Raw genomic sequence first — 24,244 nt, 5'->3', positions numbered from 1 at the left:
ACAGACAGCATATATTGACGAGGATAATCATGCTGTCTTTCTGCTTTCCAACAGCTCACCACTTAAAAATGCCACTGAGGACTAAAGAAGGAACAGTGTTTAAAGGGTTGTTTATTTGCCTTTGGACAATTACTTCATTTCTCTTGGAAGGAAACTTTTTTGTAAAGAGAGCAGGGCGTAAGCAAGCATGGCACAAATTCCAAGATAACAAATAAATGGTGCTATTGGTGTCAGCTGATCAGAAATAGCTGGAGGCCAATGAATGTCGAAATATTCTCTCTTTTCTGAACAGATGAGATGTTAGTCAATTAACATTCAGTACTTTAGTTTTAAAAGAAAATTGATATTTTGGGATCATTTAAGAATAGAAACTCAATTGCTTCTTTCCACCCATCCATACCTCCCCACCTAAGGACAGGGGATTCAACTATTCTTTATCTCTTCTCCTTTCAACTGTTTGTGAAAACTTATAAGAAATGTCCAAAACTATAAAAAATGGAACGAAGAAAGGAAAAAACAACTTCATATTTTGTATTTAACATAACATGGGTTGGATTTGTTAATTTCCTCATAAAATGAAGAGTTTTGACTTGTATGGCCTTATCTCCAGTGAGCGATTGATGACGGGAGGGACTACTGTACAGACTGGCAAGGTTTGCATCATTCAGGAGCTCAGATTTACAGACTGTCATTGGTTGTTTTTTTTTAAAAAAAAAAAAAGCTGTAATGCATTAGGCTAAATCAACTTGCTTTATGAAAGCTGTAGGCTATTTTACCATCACAAAGAGAACCAAATTGCATTGCATGTCTAAAGAAATACTTGAATGTACAGAATCAACTGTGGCTTACCTACACATTTAGAGCCAGAAAACAAAATGTGGGATAAAAGGAAAACAGACCCAGATAATACAATAAAACATACTTCTCATGTTTTGTGAGGGTGTTCTTGGCTTCTATGAGTCTTCTCAATGGAAAAAAAAATCTATTTCTCATGAATAGGGCCAACTTGCAGAATATGCTATTTCTGTTTCAATGCATCATTATTTGCTAATGATGGTATGGGACATTCCCAGGATGTTCTTTTGGCTCAGACAAACAAACAAACAAACAAACAAACAAACAAAAAGATATCCCAATGACAAAGAGACAGGAAAACATTCTCCCAGAATTCACAAAGTTTCTGGCACTCCATTTTATAAACTTTCTTCACATTTTCCCAACCACTCTTTCCCCCTCCTCTGTCCATCAGAAAGGTTCTTAATAGCACTAGCACTGAGAGATGGCAAAGGAAGGCTAGAGAAACACAGACTTTTGGAGTTAGGTTGCAACAGTTGGTGAAAGAAAAAGTCATTCTTGGATAAACTGGACAGGATTTCTGGGAGTTGTAGGCCAAAAACATCTGGGGACCCCAGGTTGAGAACTGCTGGTTTAGAAGAAACCTTCAAATGGTCTCTAGGAAGTTCAAAATGTTTTTGTTTAATTAGGGAATTAATTCTTTTTTGTGGTGTAGGAATCTATCTCTATTGCTTTCACATTGTTTCTGCCTCTGGTACCAGATTTTCAGTTAAAACTGTAGCTCCCAGGAACCCAACTGCAGGCAATCCCCAGCTTACAAACAAGCTAGGTTCTGTAGGTTTGTTCTTAAGTTAAATTTATATGTAAGTCGGAACAGGTACCTTTTTTAAAGTGAAACTCCAGCTCTCTGTCTCTGTCTTGCTATATATATCAGGTTGGTTTGGATAGCACAAGGAAGGGTTAACACCCCTGTGGTGTTTGTTTTGCCATCTGTGTGAGGTGAGAAGATTTCACCTCTTTCCATCTTTGTGATAATTGGATTTTGAAAAAAATAGGCTTGTTGTGGAAACAAGGATTGGTGAGAAAACTTCAGTGGAGATCCCTTTTTCTTATGATAACTCTTTCAGGAGTGAATTTTCCTTTTGAGAGACAGATTTCTCTCACTTGTTGTTGTCTCACCCCCATTTGAGTGGTTTGTAACTCGGATATTTGTAACTCAAGATCTGCCTGTTCTTGATTAACTAATGTATACTGGAATATGTATGTTTCCAATATGTAGTGCAACCTTATGTGTTCCCGTTCTGTGTTGATGTAGCTTTCAGTGTGTTTCATGGTAAATATACTTGCATGCTGAGCATACATGAGTATCAGGCTCAGTCCAGGCATTGCCAGATAGAAGCCTTCTGTCTGAATCCCTTGAAACAGAATTATCCCATTATTATTCAGATGATGCTGGTAACTATTTGAGCACCATCAAAGCAATAGCAAAATAATGATAATATAGAATACTTCCATTTCCTGAGAGGGCTCAACTACATAAGTCTTAGTGGTCCAATTTTGACAGAACTATTCAGGGAGGATCAGCCTATGTTTGAGAGAACTTGAATCCCCTCTGCCCCGTTCTGTTTCTATCTCTTGACGTTATTTGCAAGGCTGAAATTGCCACAATCAAATAAAGCTACAAGTGAACACTGCTGGGAAGCATATATGCAACTAGAGTCTTCTTTGACATTTTCACTGTCTCAGATTGTGTTGCTTAAAGGGTAAGCAACATTTAATTGGAAAAGGAATTCGACTCTATAATAGTGTGTGCAGCTTATGTAAAATAAAACAAAACAAAACACATCACACATCACTCTTCTATATGTGCCGTTCATTTTGCAGTTGTTAAAAGTAACTTTACTGAGAGCAGATTAATATATCAGTTGTAACTTAAATTTCTGAGGAAGTTCAAAATTGAAAAAAGAACTATTTTAAACAGAAAGTGATTATGGTTAGCATATAACAGAGAAACTGCACAAATCTGTACAAAGCTCAAAACTTAAAAGAATATTCTAGGCATAAGCAGAATCTGAGGTGCACCAGTAATAGACAAGATATTTTCCCACAAGTCAAAAGCCAAGAACAATGAACAGCACTATTATGTGGCTTTACAGTAAGTACATATATGAAAAGAAAAGAAATTATAAGGGAGAGGGAATGGGCTAATTTTCATTGTAATTAAAATAGTTCCAAGCTTTTTCAATTCTAACCACACTGTTATGAAGAGAGAGACCGCTAAGTGACTCTTTGTACCATCACAGGCAAATGGGATCAGACAAATGGGATCCAGAGATTCCAGCATATTCCAGTTTTCCCAATGCTATCATTCTCACAATTGATTTGGAGTCAAGTCATGGCTCCAGATATTTTACCAATACATAGAATAAAAGAGTTGGAAGAGACCACACGGGCCATCCAGTCCAATCCTCTGCCATGCAGGAAAAGCACAAAGTACCCCTGACAGATGGCCATTGGGCCTCAGTGTAAAAGCCTCCAAGGAAGGAGGTTCCACCACACTCCGAGGCAGAGCATTCCACTGTTGCAATTCCACCTCTGTCCTTCCAGGTAAAGTTACTTGATGGATACTGCTAGCTCTCTTTTTATGAGATCAGGAGCCCCCAAATCACTATGCAATCCATTCTATCACTGTGCCCAGTCGGAAAGGAGGAGATAAGTAATATTTAGAGGAGACAACCCCATGGATTGATGGTTCCTAGGTCTATGAATTAGATGTTGGAAATAGCAACCTCCCAAGCCTCTCACTATTTGTTTGTTAATATATATATTTGCTAACCTGTATTCTATGTGTATGTTGATTTGCTAGTTTGACTTACCTCGTTGGTGTGGGAGGGGTTATAGACATGTGATTGTACTGAGCATGTGCAGACTCAGGACTCCATTTTGTATTCAATATGTGTTTGGTCTTTAATGAAAGCAGGTGTATGTGTCTGCTTTAGACCTCAGTGGAGGTGGATGCATGTTCGCTTATGGACTTCAGTGAGTACAAATATACTTAAAGACTATGGGCTATTGATACCGTGTGTACTCAACACAGAGAAGCTACATCCTATCTGTAACTGAACTTCAATAGGAAATGTGCCTGTATGGTGAATTAATACAAGATGTTTATGAGTAAACAAGATACTGGCGTACTTATTTCTGGCGTATAAGATTACTTTTTAACCCAGGAAACTCTTCTCAAAAGTTGAGGGTTGTCTTATACGCCAGGTGTCATTTTATAGGGTGGGTGCTGAAACTTCTGAGCCAGACTGGAGAATCTGTGGTCGCCGCATATGGTGGGGGGAGCTCAACAACGGCTGTGGCTGCATCCTCTCCATATACGGCAACTGTATGAAAGCAGCAAAGGCAGTGCTGTACAAGTACGGTAGAAGAAAACCCACTCACCAGGATTCGTGGAAAGAAGTGACTTAACATGGTCCGATAACAAGGTGAGGGGGAGCCTCACCGGGAAGATATAAGTGAAGGAGTCCTCGTGGACAACAAGTTAAACATGAGCCAACAATGTGATGCGGCAGCTAAAAAAGCCAACGGGATTCTGGCCTGCATCAATAGGGGTATAGCGTCTAGATCCAGGGAAGTCATGCTCCCCCTCTATTCTGCCTTGGTCAGACCACACCTGGAATACTGTGTCCAATTTTGGGCATCGCAGTTGAAGGGAGATGTTGACAAGCTGGAAAGCGTCCAGAGGAGGGAGACTAAAATGATTAAGGGTCTGGAGAACAAGCCCTATGAGGAGCGGCTTAAAGAACTGGGCATGTTTAGCCTGCAGAAGAGAAGGCTGAGAGGAGACATGATAGCCATGTACAAATACATGAAGGGAAGTCATAGGGAGGAGGGAGCAAGCTTGTTTTCTGCTGCCCTGCAGATCAGGACACGGAACAATGGCTTCAAACTACAGGAAAGGAGATTCCACCTGAACATCAGGAAGAACTTCCTCACTGTGAGAGCTGTTCGACAGTGGAACTCTCTCCCCCGGGCCGTGGTGGAGGCTCCTTCTTTGGAGGCTTTTAAACAGAGGCTGGATGGCCATCTGTCGGGGGTGCTTTGAATGCGATTTCCTGCTTCTTAGCAGGGGGTTGGACTGGATGGCCCATGAGGTCTCTTCCAACTCTACTATTCTATGATTCTATGATTCTAAGGGTGGAGCAAGCTGCAGGTGTCCGGGACGCCTGGGGTATGGAAAAAAGAGATAGAGCAGCGCTGTGCCCAGAAAAACAGGCCTCTTTCACCCGTCTGGCCCGCCCTTGTATTCTATTACAGATCTCGTTCCTGAGGATAGCAGTGAAGTGGTGTAGGTGCACATGTGAGAGATCTGAGAGGCAGAGAAGGAGGTACGGTAATAGGATACAAGGGTGGGCCAGACAGGTGAAAAAGGCGTGTTTGAGCTACTGTTCTGATAGTCTTGGAAACAAGGAGGGCTGGGCAGGCAGGGAGACAGTTTTCCTGATAAGTACCTGCATTTCATAAGCATTTTAATTAAAATTACCATATTGAAATCAAATCTGATGGTTTTTTAAATTTTTTATTTGGAAGAGGGGTAGTCTTATACGGCAAATATATCCCAAACTCTATATTTTAACTGGAAAGGGGGGGTCATCTTATACACCCAATCATTTTATACACTGGAAAATGTTATTTTTCAAAGATTTTGTTTTTATCTCTGACTGAATATTTTAAACTATAAGATTTTTAAAGGGAGTGTATATGTTTTGGGAAAATGCACTACAATTTCAACTTTAAAGAAACAACCATCCTCTGCTAACCAAATATTCTTTTGTAGCGGCATGTCTTTGTCCATGGCAGTTCAAAGACATGGTTCTTCAGTTTAACAGCTGAGTTACCTGTCTGCCATTACATGAATGCTTGTGAATATCACTTGTTCAAAGAGTTGACTTCTAACAAGGTCATGCTTTTCTTGACTAGTGGTTTTCAAAAGGTTGTCACCACATATTCATGTAAATTCACATTTGCCGAAAAGTCAACTGATCCATGTGGATTTAGCTTTCTTTGAAAGACCAGATACTTTACTACTAAATTTAATTAATTGGGACTACTACTAAAATAGTATTTATCACTGGAGCTTTTAATAGCCTTGGCAAAACAAAATGCATTCAACCAACTTCTATTGGCACACCAACTATGCCGTCACACCCAGGCACCTTTTAAAGTTGGTAGGGCTTCTTCCAGTGGCAAAGAAATCCGGAGATGTTCTCTGCCCCAGTGCCAAGCTACTATTTTTAGAAAGAGCAGGTCTTTCCCTATTTATGCTCAGCGCTGGTTTTAAAAGCAGGTCAGTACTTACGATGGCTTTGTCAGAGTTGGCCTGGCCTGGCCACACAAGCACATCTAAGTTGATTCTTCTTCAGTCTAGAAGGCAAGAGGCTTCTCAAAATGGAGCCTTCTTTCCCCAGGAAAAGGGGCGGTCTCCAGAACAATAAGATACATTTGCAGGCTGCCAGCAGCAAAGCTTTGCAAACAGGCTACAAACTCTGCTAATGGCTAAATTATCAAGTTGCTGCAGAATCTGCAACAGCCCTGGAAGTAATGCAAAGAGGTGCTATTCCTGCAACTATGAAAAAATGCAAACCAAGCCTCTGGGGGACGGAACATCAACTATAACCATTTCTGGGCAGTCCCTTCTATACTACTGCAGCATTCTCTACATCAGTTTGCTCTTGCTACATTGCTGTCAGGAAAAGGATGTAGAAAATATTTACAGTGATTTGAAAAGAAATGACAATGGCTGCCAGTAAGCTTTTGGTCTGAGTTCAAGGAGTTAGTGATGATACCTAAAGTCCTAAATAGTTTGTAACCTTGATAATGAGTGGCATCTGTCTCTGTACAATGTACATCTGCCTCAGAATGCAGGTTGAGGAGGTTTTCTACTTTTCCCAGTTAGATGCTATATGTTCTTGGCTCAGGTATCCCACTGATATAATGATGACACTGCAATATTGTGTCTGTGGAAAACCTATTGTCGCATCTGACAGCTGCCAGTCTATCTGTACAGGTGGAAGGGTTTACTCCGGAGCAAAGAAATGGAATGTCCCAATGTGATCTCCTTGTGTCGTATTAGGAAGAACGGAACTTAATATGCACTATGTCTCTGCCATTGGAAAAGTATCTGAATGTATACACTGAACTTATAAAATACAGCAAGATTTAATTTCAGAAGGTTATAATAGCAGCCTTGTTCTGATCTCATTTGTATTTATATAATATTATTTTAAAGCCAATAGGCAAGAAAGGTATTTTTGACCTAAGCACCAGTCAATGAGAATACAATATGAACGGTTGGCTTGGTGTTGTGTTATAACTTGGGGAGGATGATGTCAGAATACAAAGCTGTCTAATAGAGATTGCAGTTCTAAAGTAAATTTCTTCCTGATGTGGTCTATTAAAATGGATGGAGAGTATATTAAAATGAGTCATTTTCCTTTCCCTTTAAATTAGCCTTTCTTTTTTGTGTGTGAATTCAGAAGTAGCATATGTTTTTAGGCTGGGTATGTACAAAGGATGACAGAAGTCCAATATTTTGGTTTCTTCTCTGTTTTTAAGACTTGTTGGCAAAATAATTATCTCTTCATCTAGTTATCTGGTAGAATAGTTGAATGGCGTGAAGAAGTACTTACAACACATTATTTGCTTACAACATATTATAGTACTAAAAGAAAGTGGAAGTTTTTTTAGCAGCTTATGAAAAAAAAACTAGAAATGCAACAACGTTAAAAAGAAGAAAGAAGAAATAATTTGAAGAAGTATAATAAGCATAGTCTCAGCATTTTGCTTACTGGCGGATCAAGTATCTAAACCAAGAGTTATCTGAGAGTATCAAAAAGGATAGCAAGTCCTAGAGAATAGCCTGTTAGTTTCATCTCCGGAGTTAAGTAATTCTTGGTCTGGAGGGGAAATGGTCAGGAGTTCCTTAGGAAAAGGGCAAAAATACAAATACAACAATTTTTTTCCATTACTTAACTTTCATTCTTCCTTTCGGTCAGGAAGCCTATGTTTCCTCCTTGTTTGACCTGGAGAATGAATACTCATTGTATCTGTTCTCTAACAGATGTTTTTGACCTAGACTTTACCTCGTTCCTTGCCTAACATCCAAATTTCATTGCCAGATTAACACATTGAGTCTTTTTGTACTCAATATGCTGTTAGCCACTGTTATATAAATTTGAACTGTGATGTTCAACAGTCCAACTGAACCTTTATTGCATGTGTTCAGTCATATAAAAATATTTATAGGACTCAAGCTATTGAGGTTCACTTAAAATGTAGCCACTTTTCAGGATTTTGTGGTAAGAGTTGCTGGCTAAACACTGACTATCACTGTGTTTGATCCAAACTTCATACCTGACATAATGATAACATTAGTCATGGATAAATGTCATTAAATTGATCTATATGTCTCTAAAAGGTTTATCTGTACTATATAATTACATTAGTTTCATACCATTTTAATACCATCATAATTTGCGGGAAGAACAGGGCCTGCCGTATGCCATCACATGATGCATGACAGGCCCCGCCCACATTCCTCCCAAAGTGGAAGAGAAGCAAAGAAAGGCACTTCCTCCACCATTATGAGGAAGAAAATGTATCTTGGGTCGCTTCAATGGAGCGACCCGCACTTTCCCCCCCTTTTCGCCGTATGATGGGGACAGGGTGCCAAAGCACCCTGTACCATCCTCACTATATGATGGGGGAAGGATGGAGGGCATGTGGGGCGCTACGAGCCGCCCTGTGTGCCTTCCCTTTTGCTGGCGACTGCTGGAGAAACGGCACTGCCCAAAAGGGTCATGTGAAGAGGTCACATGTTAGTTTAAGTCAAGTGATAGATCGTATAGGTCAGGACTTCTTAACCTTTTTCCGCTCGTGACCCCTTTCCACCTGAGAAATGTTTACGTGACCTGGGTATATAGGTATATAAACCATGTATAAAAATCAAACATTTATTGATAAAAATCAGCATTTCCAAGGGTGATTTTCCTTTTTATGAAGTACATCTGAAGCATGCTCTGCAGAGTTTACTTAAACACTGCAAGTTGTTGCTAACAGATTTGTGTAAATAGGGACAATCAGAAACCTTATTTGGAGGCTTTTAAGCAGAGGCTGGATGGCCATCTGTCGGGGGTGCTTTGAATGCGATTTCCTGCTTCTTGGCAGCGGGTTGGTCTCTTCCAACTCTACTATTCTATGATTCTATGATCAAACTAAGGGCTGGAGTCCAGGAACTGAATGACCTTTGACAAAAGATTTTATTGACTTTCATTGGATTGGTAACCTTGGCTGCCTTCCTATTATTGCATCATTTTTAGCTTCTTTGGAAAAAAGCTTAGAGAAAATGGCAGCTCTGTTCTAATGAGAGTTACCCATGTTAAGAAGCTAGTGCATCATCTAAAACTAGTATTGAACAAATAATACAAAACACATAATTTTTGGAGGGGATGTAAGAGGCTTCAAACAATTGTGCATGAGAATTTTGGCACACTAACAGAATGCTTTGAAGTTGGAAGATTATAGACAGCATGAGTTCAGAAACAGTACAAAAGATACATACAACATCTGCAAACTAGGGAATTCTGAAGGAAGTTTGACTTAGATGAATGTTGTCTGATATACTGTGTTAAGTTGAAGCAAGTCCAGTGTTCAGACAAAGAAATTTCATTATTGTTACTTTTATTTAAAAAAACAACAACCACATAGTCCTTCTCCACAGCTTCTTGGTGTTCTTTGGAGACTATGGAAAGCATCTTGTTCCAAATGACTGAGTCTGTGTGGTAAATTGTGATTTTAAAAAATCATCTCAGTCTGGACATAGCAGCAAAAGCAAGGGTCCAAATTTACATATTTTGTAACCTATTATACTCTACCTCACTCCCACAACTGTGTGACTATGCTTTAAAACCTGTGGCTGTAATATCACAATATAAGGGCACCTGAAGAGCTTGATAAATATCCATGACATTTCATGGTAAAATAGATCAGGTATTCTTAAATGTGTTCCTAAATTCCTCTTCCCACTTTCCCCACTTGTTATTCTATACTATAATTACAAAACGAATATACTACTATAATACATTATTGTTTACTATAGCCAAGGAAGAACTTGTGCAGATGCTTGGCATAAATGGTTCACCTTTCTCTGACCATGCTTATCCAGAAGAGATATTGGATATTTTACCGCCCCTTGTTCACAACGTAGTACAGTGGATATAGAATATTCCTATGCAAGTGCATTGCCGGAGTGATCTTATGACTGCACTTGTGCCAAGATGCAAGTATGAGGCACATCTATCTCTAAAGCAGGGTTTTTACAGCTTTGTAGACATGCATGACTAACTAGTTGTTTGCACTTATGTAGAACCAGAACGAACAATTCAAAATCACAAATAGAAGAAATATAAATATAGGTTTTTAAAGCTCTGAGACACAAGCCTGGGCCTGATGTAAAACTACTTGTGATTACAACCAAAGGAGGAAGTCTCCTTCTTGGGAGGCTTTTAAACAGAGGCTGGATGGCCATCTGTGAAGAGTACTTTAAATGTGCTTTTCCTGCATGGCAGGGAATTGGACTGGATGGCCCACACAGTCTCTACTAACTCTATTATTCTGATTCTAGGGGGAAAGCCCTGAATAACTTTCTCTTCCAGTCTTAGTACAGGAGAATACTTGATATTATGTCAGTGTGTTCAAAAGTTTCCCCATTCTTGCCTCTCACATATAGTTTCATAGTCCAGTGTTAATATTATTTAGAAGTAACAAACATCATATTGAAATTTGCTACCTTTCTCCAATGCTCTCTTCTTCATGAAGTTTATTCATGAAAACCTTGGATGGAATAAGACTTTTAACTGAGGATGGGTTTTAAAAAATGGAAAAGAGTAAAAAAAAAAACCCAGCATATCTGCAGAACAAACATTTTCTTAATGTAGTAAGGTTTGGCATTACACCAACCCTAAAGACTTTGGAGCCAGAACTCATGCACCATTACCTCAGAGCTTTGGAACACATAATCAAAGTGAAAAATATTATTACTGGACCAACAAAATTGATCATTTTATCTATTCTATTTTTCATTTTTCAGAGATCATCTCAATCTACAAATACAACTACTGAGGCAACTGTGGGACTTACATTATTATTATTATTATTATTATTATTATTATTATTATTATTATCCCACTTTTTCTCTCCTTACTGACTCAAAGCGGCTCACAACTAAAAGTATTGCGGTACAACTTAAAATATACAAATATACAAGTATTAAACGTCATTAAAAGCATATAAAATCACAGCAGCCCCTGACAATCTTAATAGCATTCTTCTTTAAAAGCCAGTCTGAATAAAAAGGCTTTAACCTGCCCCCGGAAGGACGGCAGGGAGGGGGCCATTCTGGCTTCTCTGGGCAGGGAGTTCCAGAGTTGAGAGGCAGCCACCAAGATGGAAGGCTCGCTCTCCCGTTCCAATCAATTGAGCTTGAGATGGAGGTGGGACTGAGACAAGGGTCTTTCCTGAAGATCTCAGGGCCTGGGCAGGTTTGTACAAGGTGTCCAAATAGCCTGGACTTGAATAACTTAGGGCTTTAAAAAGGCAACAACAACAAATGGTCTAAAAGAATGACCAGGACATTCCTCTAGATCCCACAATACCTTTGTTAGCTTTATTAACATTTCCTTTACTGAGCAAACTTGTTTTTTTAACCAGGCAGTCTGGAAATCAAGGTTGAGGACTTACTAGATATTGGTGGAATGTAAAGTTTTTCCAGTATACATAGGAGCCAGAAGGATGAGAGGTTGCTCCTTTGCTTCCAGGTGAATGGCAATGAAGTACACTCCTGCAGCCCATCAATTGACCATGTGGATCAGGAATAGAGCTGTGCAACCTGTGTTGTATAGTTGGTGGGAGGACGTTGCACAAGGAGGGCGGGGGGGGGGGGGCGGCTTTTTCTCAGTTCCACCAACTTTAAAAGTGCAGCTAGAGAAGAAGCCTTCCCTATGGCTGCTCCCAGACTGCAGAACTTTGTTCTATGGGAAGACCACCAGACCTCCTCCCTGCTCTTTTTGCCAGCTAGTGAAAGCATTTTTATTTAGGCATGCACAATTAGTTTGCTAGTTTTATTTTTTATTATATATTTTAAATATTTTGAACTATGAGGTTGATGTTTTAAAAATATCAATTTGGAATCATAGAATAATAGAGCTGGAAGAGCCCACATGGGCCATCTAGTCTAACCCCCCCCCCCCACATAGGAAAAGCACATTCAAAGTACCCCATACAGATACCTCTGTTTAAAACCTTCCAAGGAAGAAGCTTCCACCACACTCAGAGGCAGAGAGTTCCATTGCTGAACAGCTCTTACAGTCAGGAAGTTCTTCCTAATGTTAAGGCAGAATCTTCTTTCCTGTAATGGCCATCATGTCTCTACTCAACCTTCTCTTCCACAGGCTAAACATACCAGCTCTTTAAGACACTCCTCATAGGGCATGGTCTCCAGATCTTTGATCATTTTAGTTGCCATCCTCTGGACACTTTCCAGCTTGTTAATCTCTCTTTTAATTTCATCTCAACCTTTAATGTTTTAACTTTATTCTTTTTAAATTATTGTAAGCTGTCTTGGATCTCATACAGAGAAACGAAATACATTAAACAAACAAACAAACAAACAAACCTGAAAGCCTATAACTCTCAATATGAGCCTACATATGTTTCAGAATGTTTCGTGATCTTTGAGGTGTGCTTTCTCTTGGCCTCACAGCGGATAGGTTTGGTGAAGAAGAAAGCAACATCTATATCTGCAGGAAGAAATATTTTGTTTCCACACTTTCTCACATGGCAGTCTTAGTTGACTCTCTTTTCAAAGACCACGTTAGACAGAATTTTGGGTTTAATTGGTTGTGACAGTCACATCTTTCAATGGGGTTGTTAGACTCTTACCTAGATATATTAAATAGGTTTTAAAATTAATTTTAATAAGATTGTTTATTTAATGAGTTTTGAAAATGTTATTTTAATATAGACAGTCCTAAATGTATTTTACATAGAGATACAGCTTTGCATCTTGAAGGCTTTGAGAGTCACATTCATGTTCTCTGAACATTTGCATTTAGAACATCTGTTTCTAATATCACAGAGTACTCCCCCCTCCGCCACCCTACAACTCTTCTATATATTTTGTTGTAAAGGTTTAGAGACCACTCATTAAACAAAAGAATGTAATTCCTCTAGGTTTCATATGTAGTTTCCTGTGCCAAGCTACTTCTTATTTGTGCATTTTGCTGACTCTTACAAACTTCCAATTGCTTTTGGGTTTGTAGTCCCGCTACAGAGGAATGGATTATTTTACAACAAGAAACTTCTTGTCCTATTGTATTTAAACATTGTGTGTTTGTATGTATATATAAAACCATGATCTTGTTCTAACTTGAGGCTGAATTAGCTTTCATCTGTTAATGATAATTCCTACTAACCCACTTAGTATCGGCAGCACATGCCTCTGCTTCCTATTAAGATCTGGGGGAAAGGAATGAAATAAAATTCCAGAAACTGTCAATATCTGGACATATCTGTCTCTTTATTTGTTTATTTACTGTACTTATACCCCACCCTTCTCAACCCCAAAGGGGGACTCAGGAAGTATGATTGCAACTGTGGCTGTGTTTCCCAAACATTAGCATGACATGCAGGCCTATGGATACATCAGAAAAATTGGAAAAGATCCGTTAGCCTCCAAACTTTGAGAAGTTAATTTGTTGGAAATGACGTGGAGGCACATAACAGCAATACAAATAGGTAAGTTTACTTGGCTTGAGATAAGAGCAATAGGTGGCCTAGATTATACTGAATTTGTAGCAGACACAGAAATTGCTATATGGAAGAATGGCAAGAGTACTTCCCCTCTCCTTGCAGATTGCTTCCCATGAGATAGGAGGCCGGATTCGCACAATTTCTTCCCCGCCTCAGTTATTTGAGGAAAATAGTTGTGACTGGTCTTGAGACAGGATGGGGATTGGTCTCAGGGACTGCTCACATTCATCTACTATACTGTTTCGGGGCTGGACTAAGTTTCCATAAAATTGGTCAGTAGCTGAAAGTACACTTAGATGCTCCTTTTTCCTATGCCCAGAAATAAAACAAACAAACATATTTTTATTCAAAATACCAGGAAAACATTTCAACAGTAAGCACTAGATCATTTTGAATACCTTTCCCATTTGGCAATTACTATAAAACAAGTAGAACAAATAGTAGGATGGATGAAAATAATAATTTCATGTTCACTACATACTGAAGTCTAAAAGTAGACCTCAGTGGGACAGTTCTGAAAACATGGTGATTATTATAATGTTTATACCCCACTTTTTTTCTCTCTACAAGGAGACTCATGTTACCCTATAGCAAATTTAAACATATTTACAATAATACCTGAAATGCCAAATTGGTTTGGCTAAAAGACACATTTTCCTGGACCTAGGGACACAGCGTAACTTCTTTTATTTATATAAGAGTAACATAATATTTTTACTAAATGCAGGCATTTGCTGAGTGAATGTCATGTTGAGTAGTATCTTGACTACTTGGTCATAAATAGACATTCAAATTACTGGGAAGCCCCTTACTTCAAAGTCATTAAACCAGTCAATCAATGGAGTCGCTATGAGTTTTATCTTGCATTTCCATCTAATGTTCTTTGGGAAAGTGATGCATGCATGAAGTGTGAGGATTAAGAGAAAAGTAAACTATGACAATGGACTTGGGTACAATGGTGGATAAAAACAGGTAAGGGTATGTTTTAAACATATGACATGTAATAAATGCAGTAAAATGGACCCATGTACACATGAAACCTCTTTACATGCTGGTGTGCTGAACAAGTCTTTTCTTCTACAGTTAACTATCTTTCATTTAAGTATGCTAGGTCTCAACCCTTCTGAAATACCATCTTGAAGAAAGATTAAAACTTTATTCACTTGTGTATTGCAAGGTGTTACTGAATTCTCAGAGCACCATTTCTGAAAAGCTTTCCATGTGCTATCATAAATGCATGGAGTTGATTGTCTACTTGATGCCAATTTTCTTTGTTTGTTTACCAACTCTTTGCTGCAAAAGGCCCCTCTCCTCTGCTCTATCTCCAAACAGTCAGCTGTAACCATTGAGGATTTGAATAGCAAATTGGTTTGTTCACTGTCATACTCTTCAGAAGAGGAAGCCATGGCCTGCGAGGTCAATATGGCCTCCCATGCAACTTGAATTCTCTGCTACCTTATTTTCTTAAGGACTGTTTGTAATATCAACAAACCCTATTTCCCCGAAAATAAGACATCCCCTGAAAATAAGACCTAGTAGAGGTTTTGTTGAATTGCTAAATATAAGTCCTCCCCTGAAAGTAACACCTAGCAAAATTTTTGTTTGGAAGCATGCCCGCTGAACAGAACACCAGAGCATGCAGGATCGATAAATGTACGTACCATAGATTGTTGTACATGGAAATAGTGGTAGTAACAAGACATTCTTGATAGGATTCACAGTTCGTCTGGTCATGCTGGTTTTTGATGACAACTACTGAACTGTATATAATAAATGTTCATTTTTTTGGTTCAACAATAAATGTGAATTCTTCTTCATGGAAAAATAAGACATCCCCTGAAAATAAGATCTAGCGCATCTTTCAGAGCAAAAATTAATATAAGACACTGTCTTATTTTTGGGGAAACAGGGTAGGGGGAAAAGTGTATCATCGGTGGCGACGGAAACCCGACGAGGTGTCACTGTCCGCTTTCAAGGCTTTTCGCAGGTCCTACGAATCAGCCATCAAGGATGCTAAAAAATCTTACAATTCCTCCTTAATAGCCTCTGCTAGATCACGCCCAGCTCAAGTATTCAAAATCGTTCATGCTTTGACCAATCCGGCTCCCTTAGTCCAAAACCCAGCAACCACGGCTCTTACAGCAGAGGCATTCCAGAAGTTTTTCACTGATAAAATCACCGTGCTTCGGCAGGAACTGCTCCCTACAGTTGATACCTTAAGTGAGCTTGAGACTTTGTGGCCGCTTAGTGGGCCTATCTTTGACCAATTTACTCCGCTTGACAAGGAAGATGTCGCTAGAATCCTAGCTGCTGCAAAACCAACCACCTGTTCCCTTGATCCGTGTCCCTCCTGGCTGGTGAAGAGCTGCCTGGAAGGTCTACTCGATCCATTGAGTAATATCATCAATGGCTCTCTTGAACAGGGGTCTTCCCGGACAACCTAAAAGAGGCAAGAGTTCGTCCCTTGCTAAAGAAGCCTAGCTTGGATCCCATGATCCTTGCCAACTATCGTCCTGTCTCCAACCTCCCATTCTTGGGTAAGATGATAGAGCGGGCTGTACTGGGACAATTGCAACAATTTCTGGGGGATACAGCCGGCCTGGACCCTTTCCAGTCAGGCTTCCGCCCTGGCCATGGGACGGAGACAGTCCTGGTTGCCATTACAGATGAACTTCGTCGCCAGTCTGATAGCGGCGGATCAGCGCTACTGGTACTTCTCGACCTTACCGCAGCGTTTGACACCGTTGACTACGATCTAATGATTCACCGTCTCGCCATGTCCGGAGTTCGCGGTCAGGCCCTCAATTGGTTCAACTCATTTCTGCGAAACCGGAGCCAATGCGTGGAGTATATGGGTCAAGTCTCTGACAGATCTCCCCTCCTATGTGGGGTACCCCAAGGTGCAATTCTCTCCCCTCTTCTCTTCAACATCTACGTTAGACCCCTTGCTAGTTTGGCTCGGAGTTTTGGCCTAGATTGCTATCAATATGCAGATGACACCCAACTCCTTCTGCGCTTGGAGCCTGGAGCAACGTCAATACCAGACAATTTCACCTTATGTCTGGAGGCTCTGTCGAACTGGCTACGTGCTAGTAGATTGAAGGTGAACCCGGCGAAGACTGAGATTCTCTGGCATGGCCACTCGACTGGTCTGACCCACTTGCTACCCACCTTCGATGGTGCTGCCCTATCTCCTTCGCCTTCCGTTAAGAGCCTGGGTGTCGTTTTAGATTCGCAGCTGACAATGGAAGCTCAGGTTGCTGCTGCCAGCAAACAGGTCTTTTTCCACCTACGACAAGCGAGGCAATTGGCACCCTATCTATCTGATGAGGCTCTGGCAACAGTCATCCATGCCACGGTCACATCTAGGCTGGACTATTGCAACGCCCTGTATGTTGGCCTTCCGATGTCCACGACCCGGAAGCTCCGTATTGTTCAGAATGCGGCAGCCAGGCTACTCACAAGAACACTCATGAAATGCCACATAACACCAGTGCTGCAGCATCTGCATTGACTTCCAACTGATTACCGTGGTCTATATAAAATGCTAGTCCTGACTTTTAAAACTCTTTACGGCCAGGGCCCATCGTATCTTAGGGACCGTCTCTCCTTCTCCCATCATCGGAGGTCACAACGACCATCCCAACGAGACTTACTCTATGTACCGAGTCCTAGAGAAGTGCACTTGGAGAGGACCAGGCACAGAGCTTTTTCTGTTTCTGCCCCTGTCTTATGGAATGCCTTGCCGCTCTATATGAGAGCCATGCGTGAGTTAGGGCCTTTTACCCTAGCACTCAAGACATGGCTCTTTACTAGAGCTTTTAATCTATTTTAATTTTTATCAATATTTGTATGTATGTATTTTTATCCTTTACAATTTTATCTTGTAAATCGTCTAGAGCATCGTGGATGGAGGGCGATTAATAAGTAATTTAAATGATGATGATGATGATGATGATATCATAGACTTTTAGGGCATGTCATCACAAGAGCATCATGTCCTTCTCAACTGACATGTTCATCTATCAAAATAAATCTTTGAACAGTGATACCTTGACTTAAGAGTTGAATTCATTCCGTGACTGAGCTCTTAGCTCAAAGTGACTTTTCCAATTGAAATGCATTGAAATGCTATTAATTTGTTCCGGCCCCCCAAATCTCCTCCTCCCATTTTTTGTTACAAGTATTTAAATAAGAAAATGTACTTTAAAATGGCAAAAGCACAAAGTTGTGGCAAGGAAGCACAAAGCGAAGAGGCAGAAACATGATTTTCTTCGTACTGTACTCTCTCCCTCTCTCTCTTCATGAACCCAAACATACCAGAAATATAAACCACACAAAATCAACTAACCCAATATTCCTCAAAGCAGACAAGAGTAAAGGGGACAGCAATCTCCCAAAGCAGACAAGAGCATGAGGCACGGAGGTTGCTCCCTTGAAACTCCCTTGAAGCCCTGTACTCTGCAAATATACAGAAAAATCACTACAAGGTCCTTGTAAATCTACAGAAAACCCATACAACAGTCTTCTAACAATTCGAAAACCTGACTCCACTCTCGAGGCATGATCATGTACCTGCTTAGAAAACCTGCTTTCTCATTCAAGTAGCCTTTCAAATAAACCATTGTTAACAAATTCCCTTGGACCATCTCAAAATCTTTTCTGATTCTTTTATCAGGCAGCTAGAATGTGAACCTTTTTGGCTCAAAAGAAACATTTTCATTGATATAGTGTCTGTGTTGACCTGACACTGTGACGTTCTGTCATTGGAGCAAACTGAAACAAAGCAAACCTCACTGTTCTCATTTGCAACAGAGTAATGCTTAGCTCTTTTTCTGACTTTAACTGTTCTTCTTGGAATAGTTTGGCTACAACTATTCATCCAAATAGGCTTGCACATGTCATCCCTATTATTGTCCTATCAGGCCTTTTTCTAACACTTTCTTGGTTATCTGCCATCTCAATTTTTCCTTTACCTAGTCTGGTAGTCAGAATGTAATGATACTTCCTTAAAATTTTCTTTTGGCGAGGTCCTAAAAATATGTTTGAAACTGATCCCAATGTTGATATTAACATTCTCAATATCTGCAGTAGATGGATCAAGTCTGATTACCTTCCTGAAGGAATTCTATTACTGTTACTTTTATTTTCTATTTCTTTTATTTGAAAGAAGTTTTTGTGTTTATTTCTGCACCTACACGAGTCAATAAACTTGAGTGTTTTTGAAAATTATTAATAAATCATGGCATTTTAACATCATCAAGCATTCTGACTTTGCTTTGCTTTTGCTCTGAACTGGAATGTTGTCACTAGAATGTTGTCCAAATAGGGAAATAGATGCATTTCCTGCTGCATTAGATATGCTATTACACAAGCCAACACTTTAATAAATATCTTGTCAGCTGATGCAAATCCATAAAGCTCTGAACTGGAATGTTGACTGATGAAGTAAAATCTTAGAAATTTTCTGCAACTTGGATCCATTGGCATATGTAAATAAGCCTCCTTTAAATATATTGATAGATGATCATCACCCACTCCCAAATTCTTTAATATAGTCTGCAAGGTTTCCGTTTTGAATTTCTGATATTGCACAAATCCATTAAAGTACTTAAAATCTAGAAGTAGTCTGCATTCTCCATTATATTTGGGCACAGTGAAGACAATCAAACACATTTCTTGGGGTACATGTTTGATAGTTCTCATTTGCAGCAAATATTGAATACCTTTTTGTACTAATTCTCAGTTTGGAATAAAATACGGAAGATAATTTCCTTTCTGTCTTTTTAAAAATCAAATATTGTAAGCTCCAATTACTACATTTAGAACTTATTTGAAATAAATTGAAACTGAATCCAGACAAGACAGAGGTGCTCCTGATCAGTCGAAAGACATATCTGGGAATAGGAATCCAGTCTGTGTTAGATGGTGTCTCACTTGCTCTGAAAATGCAGGTTTGCAGTTTGGGAGTACTCCTGGATTCAGATCTGAACCTAGAGGCCCAGGCATGAGCAGTGAGCAGGAGAACTTTTGTATAATTAAAGCTTATGCGCCAGCTGCCCTGTTCCTGGAGAAGCCGGACCTGGCCATACTAGCACATGTCTTGGTTGCAATGCAGTTGCACTACTGTAATGCGCACTATGTGGGGCTGCCTTTGAAAAGTGCTCGAAACTTCATCTGGTCCAAAGAGCAGCAGGCAGGTTATTAGCTGGGGCTGGCTACAGGGAGCATACAACTCCCCTGCTGAAGCAACTCCACTGGCTGCCAACACATTTCCGGGCACAATTCAAAATGCTGGTTTTGCCCTAAAAATCCCCACATGGCTCTGGTTCAGGTTATCTGAAGGACAGTATCTCTTTCTATGAACCTGGTAGGCATCTACAATCTACTGAAGACAGCCTTCTCTCTGTCCCATCACCCGCTCAAGTGCATTTGATGGGAACACGGGAGAAGGCTTTTTTGATGGCTGCTCCCAGACTGTGGTACTCCTCCCTAGAGAGACTAGGAGGGCCTCATCCCTGCTGGCTTTCCGCAGGGAGATCAAGATCTTCTTCTGCCAGCAGGCATTTGAAGAAGGATAAGGGGCATGCTGCTGGGGACGTGTGGGTGGGATTCGGGGTGTGTGTGTGTGACTTTTAAATGCTATTTTAACTGTATTTATTATATTTTACTCTGGGTTTTTTTACCTTAATTCACACTGTATTATTTCATTGTTTTTTAATTTTTGTACTGTACTTTTTAAACTATTATCTAAGTGTGGGATTGTTAGCTACCTTGAGTCCCCACGGGGAGAAAGACGGGGTATAAATAAAGTAAATAAAAAACATTTAAGAGGATAGACTAATGATATTTGATGCCTATTAGAACTAACAAGGGGCCCCTGGTGGCACAGTGTGTTAAAGCGCTGAGCTGCTGAACTTGTGGACCAAAAGGTCCCAGGTTCAAATCCCAGGAGCGGAATGAGTGCCCGCTGTTAGCCCCAGCTCCTGCCAACCTAGCAGTTCAAAAACATGCAAATGTGAGTAGATCAATAGGTACCGCTCTGGCGGGAAGGTAACGGCGCTCCATGCAGTCATGTCGGCCACATGACCTTAGAGGTGTCTATGGACAACGCCGGCTCTTTGGCTTAGAAATGGAGATGAGCACCAACCCCCAGAGTCGGTCACGACTGGACTTAACGTCAGGAGAAACCTTTACCTTTACCTTAGAACTAACAAAAGATAGAAAGAGAATATAGATAACCAACTGACCAGGCAGAAAAACTGAACCAAAAGTGAGTGGGGACTAAACAGACTTAATTGGAATTTTGGATCTCTTGCTTTGATCACTTTTGTGAAGAATAACCCACTTGTGTGGATTGTTCCTTCAGCCAGCCTGAGAATATTTGTTACACATTAATGATATTCATGTGTATAAAAGTTTTAGTGTGCATAGAACCATAAAGATATTATAATATATGAAACTTAGTATAAAGATGTATGGATTTCTCTTTCTCACTACAAAGGCCATGCTCCTTTTGCTATGATTCACATTTGCTGTTTTAACGCATTTAATTATATTTAATTTAATTATATTTAATCATAGGAGAATAACGATCTTTTCATTTGTTGATGTTTGCTTAGTTAAATAAACTTCATTTAACCCTTGAGTGTGCAACTAGCAAATACAGAATTAGAATGAAGGATAAATGATTGTATAAAACAGAACAAAAGTGAAGCATAAACTGCATAAAGTTATGGGGTAATATGTTTTTCCTGCTAGGTCACTGCCTTTCAAGTTCTAAACATTTATTATAGCAAGTTGAACAGTGTGGCTTCACACAAGAGAGTTCTCAAAAACTTTTTTCTGTTATATATAGCATTTCTGTGAAACTTAGCAAATCCATAGAATGATGAAACTGTGACACTCAATGGAAACATAAGCCAGGCAATGAAAAACTTCATCCCTCTGGCATAAAGACAACGTGTGGGTAATGTATACTCTCCTTTTTTTGTAACCAAGCCAGCATATTTTCTGCAGAGCTATGCATGAGTGTCATATTTCAAGTCCTTGTTACACATGTGTAAGAAGACAAACTGAAATGCTGCAGTCGTTTTGTATTCAAACTGCACAGATTTCATTTGCGACTAAATCCTTCACTTCAAAAAGACAAAGGCTGTTAAATCCTGCATGGAGCCTACAGCATAGAGAGAGAATCAGGATAAATAAAGTGCTACCAGACAAACTTGGTCAATAAGAAAGGAAATAATGACTTTTGGATTCCTTTTTCTGAAAGCTTAGCTAGGTATGTAACCTTTAACATACAGTAAACCTACAGTGAATTTATACTAAACATATGGGAAATGTTTATAAGAAAATGAAGATTAAGCTGACTGCAAATAATTCCCAAGTTTTTATTAAAACACTCCTGTTTTCTTTTACTTATGTAAGCATATTGTGTAAAGAAATCATCCAGCTGTGCCTTGTCAGCCCAAGGACCTAAGCATTGTGCTGCTTTCTAGTTTTTCTGAGTGAAGTTTGTCATATTCTCAATAGCTATATTAGCAGAATCGCTACACACAGGACCGAACAGCGCCTTATCCCCAGGGAAAGGAACTATTTCAGACTTAACAAGTTTTCTAGCACATTTCAGCATAATTCTCCTGCATACATTTCTCTCTTTTGCAGCTGGACATTAATGACATCAAAGCAGAATCTACTGTTAGATTAGATTACCAGGTAAAATATTACATTTACTTTTTAACTTACTGCTTAATGTATGATAGACTAATTCTTGTGTTTACCTATTGTACAAACTCAGTTGTGGTGATAAGTTTAAAATATGATATTTATATATGTTAGAGACTATATGTAAAATGTACTTGCAGAATTTATTATACTAATAATGCTAAATGTATGATTGATTTTTAATTACTGTGAACAGCAGAAGCAACAGATCAGTGTTATAGTGACAAAATGTATTGGGGAGCAGGATTCATTTTTAATCAGGATAGCTTCATGCTGTACAGAATTACTATGTAGCTAAATTCACTTCTGATATGAAATAAATAAAGACTGTGGCATACTGTTAAAAAAATCAGGTCCCCATTCATGAACACGTCATGAAGAAGTGACTTTTATTCTTTGTAAAGTAGTCCACTAGAACAGGAAAATTGATTTAACAGGGACAATACTAAATAAGAGACTAAGGACTTCAAATTAAAGAATTGGAATGTTTATCCATTTCCAATGACTTTCTGGAAAATCAGTATTATGTACTTGGGACAGTATGCTGTTTCCACAAATATTGCATTTGGTGTATATATACACACAGATGTGGGGGATATTTGTGCAACATAGACCAGGTCAGAGGTTACTTCCTGGATAAGGTAGAGTGAACAAATCTCACTCTCACTAGGCAACCAGTCACTCTTGCTCATCCTATCCCTTTCTCCTGGGCAGAAAGTAAGGTTTGACTCAGGAGATCACATTCCTCTCTGTGACTCAGATATGATTTAATGCCCAACAGCATAATGAGGAATTGTTATTGTTTGTCATACAGATTTCAAAGTAGTGAATATAACATTTCTCAGGATACAAGAGCCTTGTTAGCTCCAACTATTATCTTGTTCAGGTACTGTCTATCCAGGTACTTTAGATGAGTGCTTCTTAAACTGTGTGTCCCGATCCCAAATGAAGTTTCCTTAGCTCAATGCTGGGGTCACAAAAATTGGCAACAATAAAAGGTTTCTAAATGCCACTCATTTACAAAAATCTGTAGGCAACAATGTGCACTGTTTACAGTGGACCCTGCTGAAAATGCTTCAGCTGTACGCCATGAAAAAAAATCAGCCTGTTTAGCAAGCCTTGCAAATTCTGATTTGTTATCAGTAAATGTATGATTTTATACCTATTTCATATACCTATATACCCAGAGTCACATAAAAACTTATCAAGTGGAAAGGCGTCACAAGCGGGAAAAGTTTAAGATACCCTGGTGTAGACAATACAATATGGATAAATCCAGAGAGGCAAGGATTCATTTCACTTTTAACTTCAAAGTTAAGTGAAATTTCAAAGTGGAGTCCACGACATGCGAGTGTGGAGACGAGCAAAGCACAAACCACCTATTAAAATGCAGTCTCAGCCCTGCCACATGCACAATGGAGGACCTTCTTATAGTAACACCAGAGGCACTCCAAGTGGCCAGCTACTGGTCAAAGGACATTTGGTATAATGCCAAGTTTTAAACTTTGTCTGTGTTTTTAAATATATTACAACTGTATCCTCGGTTCACGTCTAACACAATAAATACATAAAATTCAAAGTTGTAAAAAAACCTTTAACTTTTCCCCTAGTGGCAAGATTCCCCTAGTGGCAAATTTGGACATGACATTGTAGCATTGTCAGAGGTGGATGGAAGTACAACACATGCTAAGATGTGCAGGCAAAAAATTAAATGTACTGGGATAATGTACTGAGAATATTGCAAAAGTTGTAACTCATGTAAACATCTATTTTTACATACAGTAGAGTCTCACCTATCCAACACTCACTTATCCAACGTTCTGGATTATCCAACGCATTTTTGTAGTCA

At 39.4% G+C, this 24,244-nt stretch overlaps 2 protein-coding genes across 7 annotated transcripts in view; one reads left to right on the top strand and one right to left on the bottom strand.

Annotated features, from left to right (window-relative positions):
- Positions 1-24,244, bottom strand: part of cenpp (centromere protein P) — a 224,474-nt gene that overhangs the window by 31,889 nt on the left and 168,341 nt on the right. The gene's annotated exons all lie outside the window — the stretch shown is intronic.
- ecm2 (extracellular matrix protein 2) overlaps positions 21,534-24,244 on the top strand; it is a 28,188-nt gene continuing 25,477 nt past the window's right edge. For 2 of the 6 annotated variants that reach the window (XM_062970009.1, XM_062970008.1), the window contains exon 1: positions 22,185-22,386. The gene's annotated coding sequence lies outside the window, so the exon portion shown is untranslated. Of the gene's footprint in view, positions 21,638-21,758; positions 21,953-22,184; positions 22,387-24,244 lie in introns of those variants that run through there. The other 4 variants (XM_008105183.3, XM_016991604.2, XM_003217658.3 and 1 more) reach the window with 4 other exon arrangements.

This window comes from Anolis carolinensis, chromosome 2, assembly GCF_035594765.1.
Source record: "Anolis carolinensis isolate JA03-04 chromosome 2, rAnoCar3.1.pri, whole genome shotgun sequence".
NCBI lineage: Eukaryota > Metazoa > Chordata > Lepidosauria > Squamata > Dactyloidae > Anolis > Anolis carolinensis.
The sequence above is the reverse complement of the archived record's forward strand: the minus strand, read 5'-3'. Positions and strand labels throughout refer to the sequence as shown.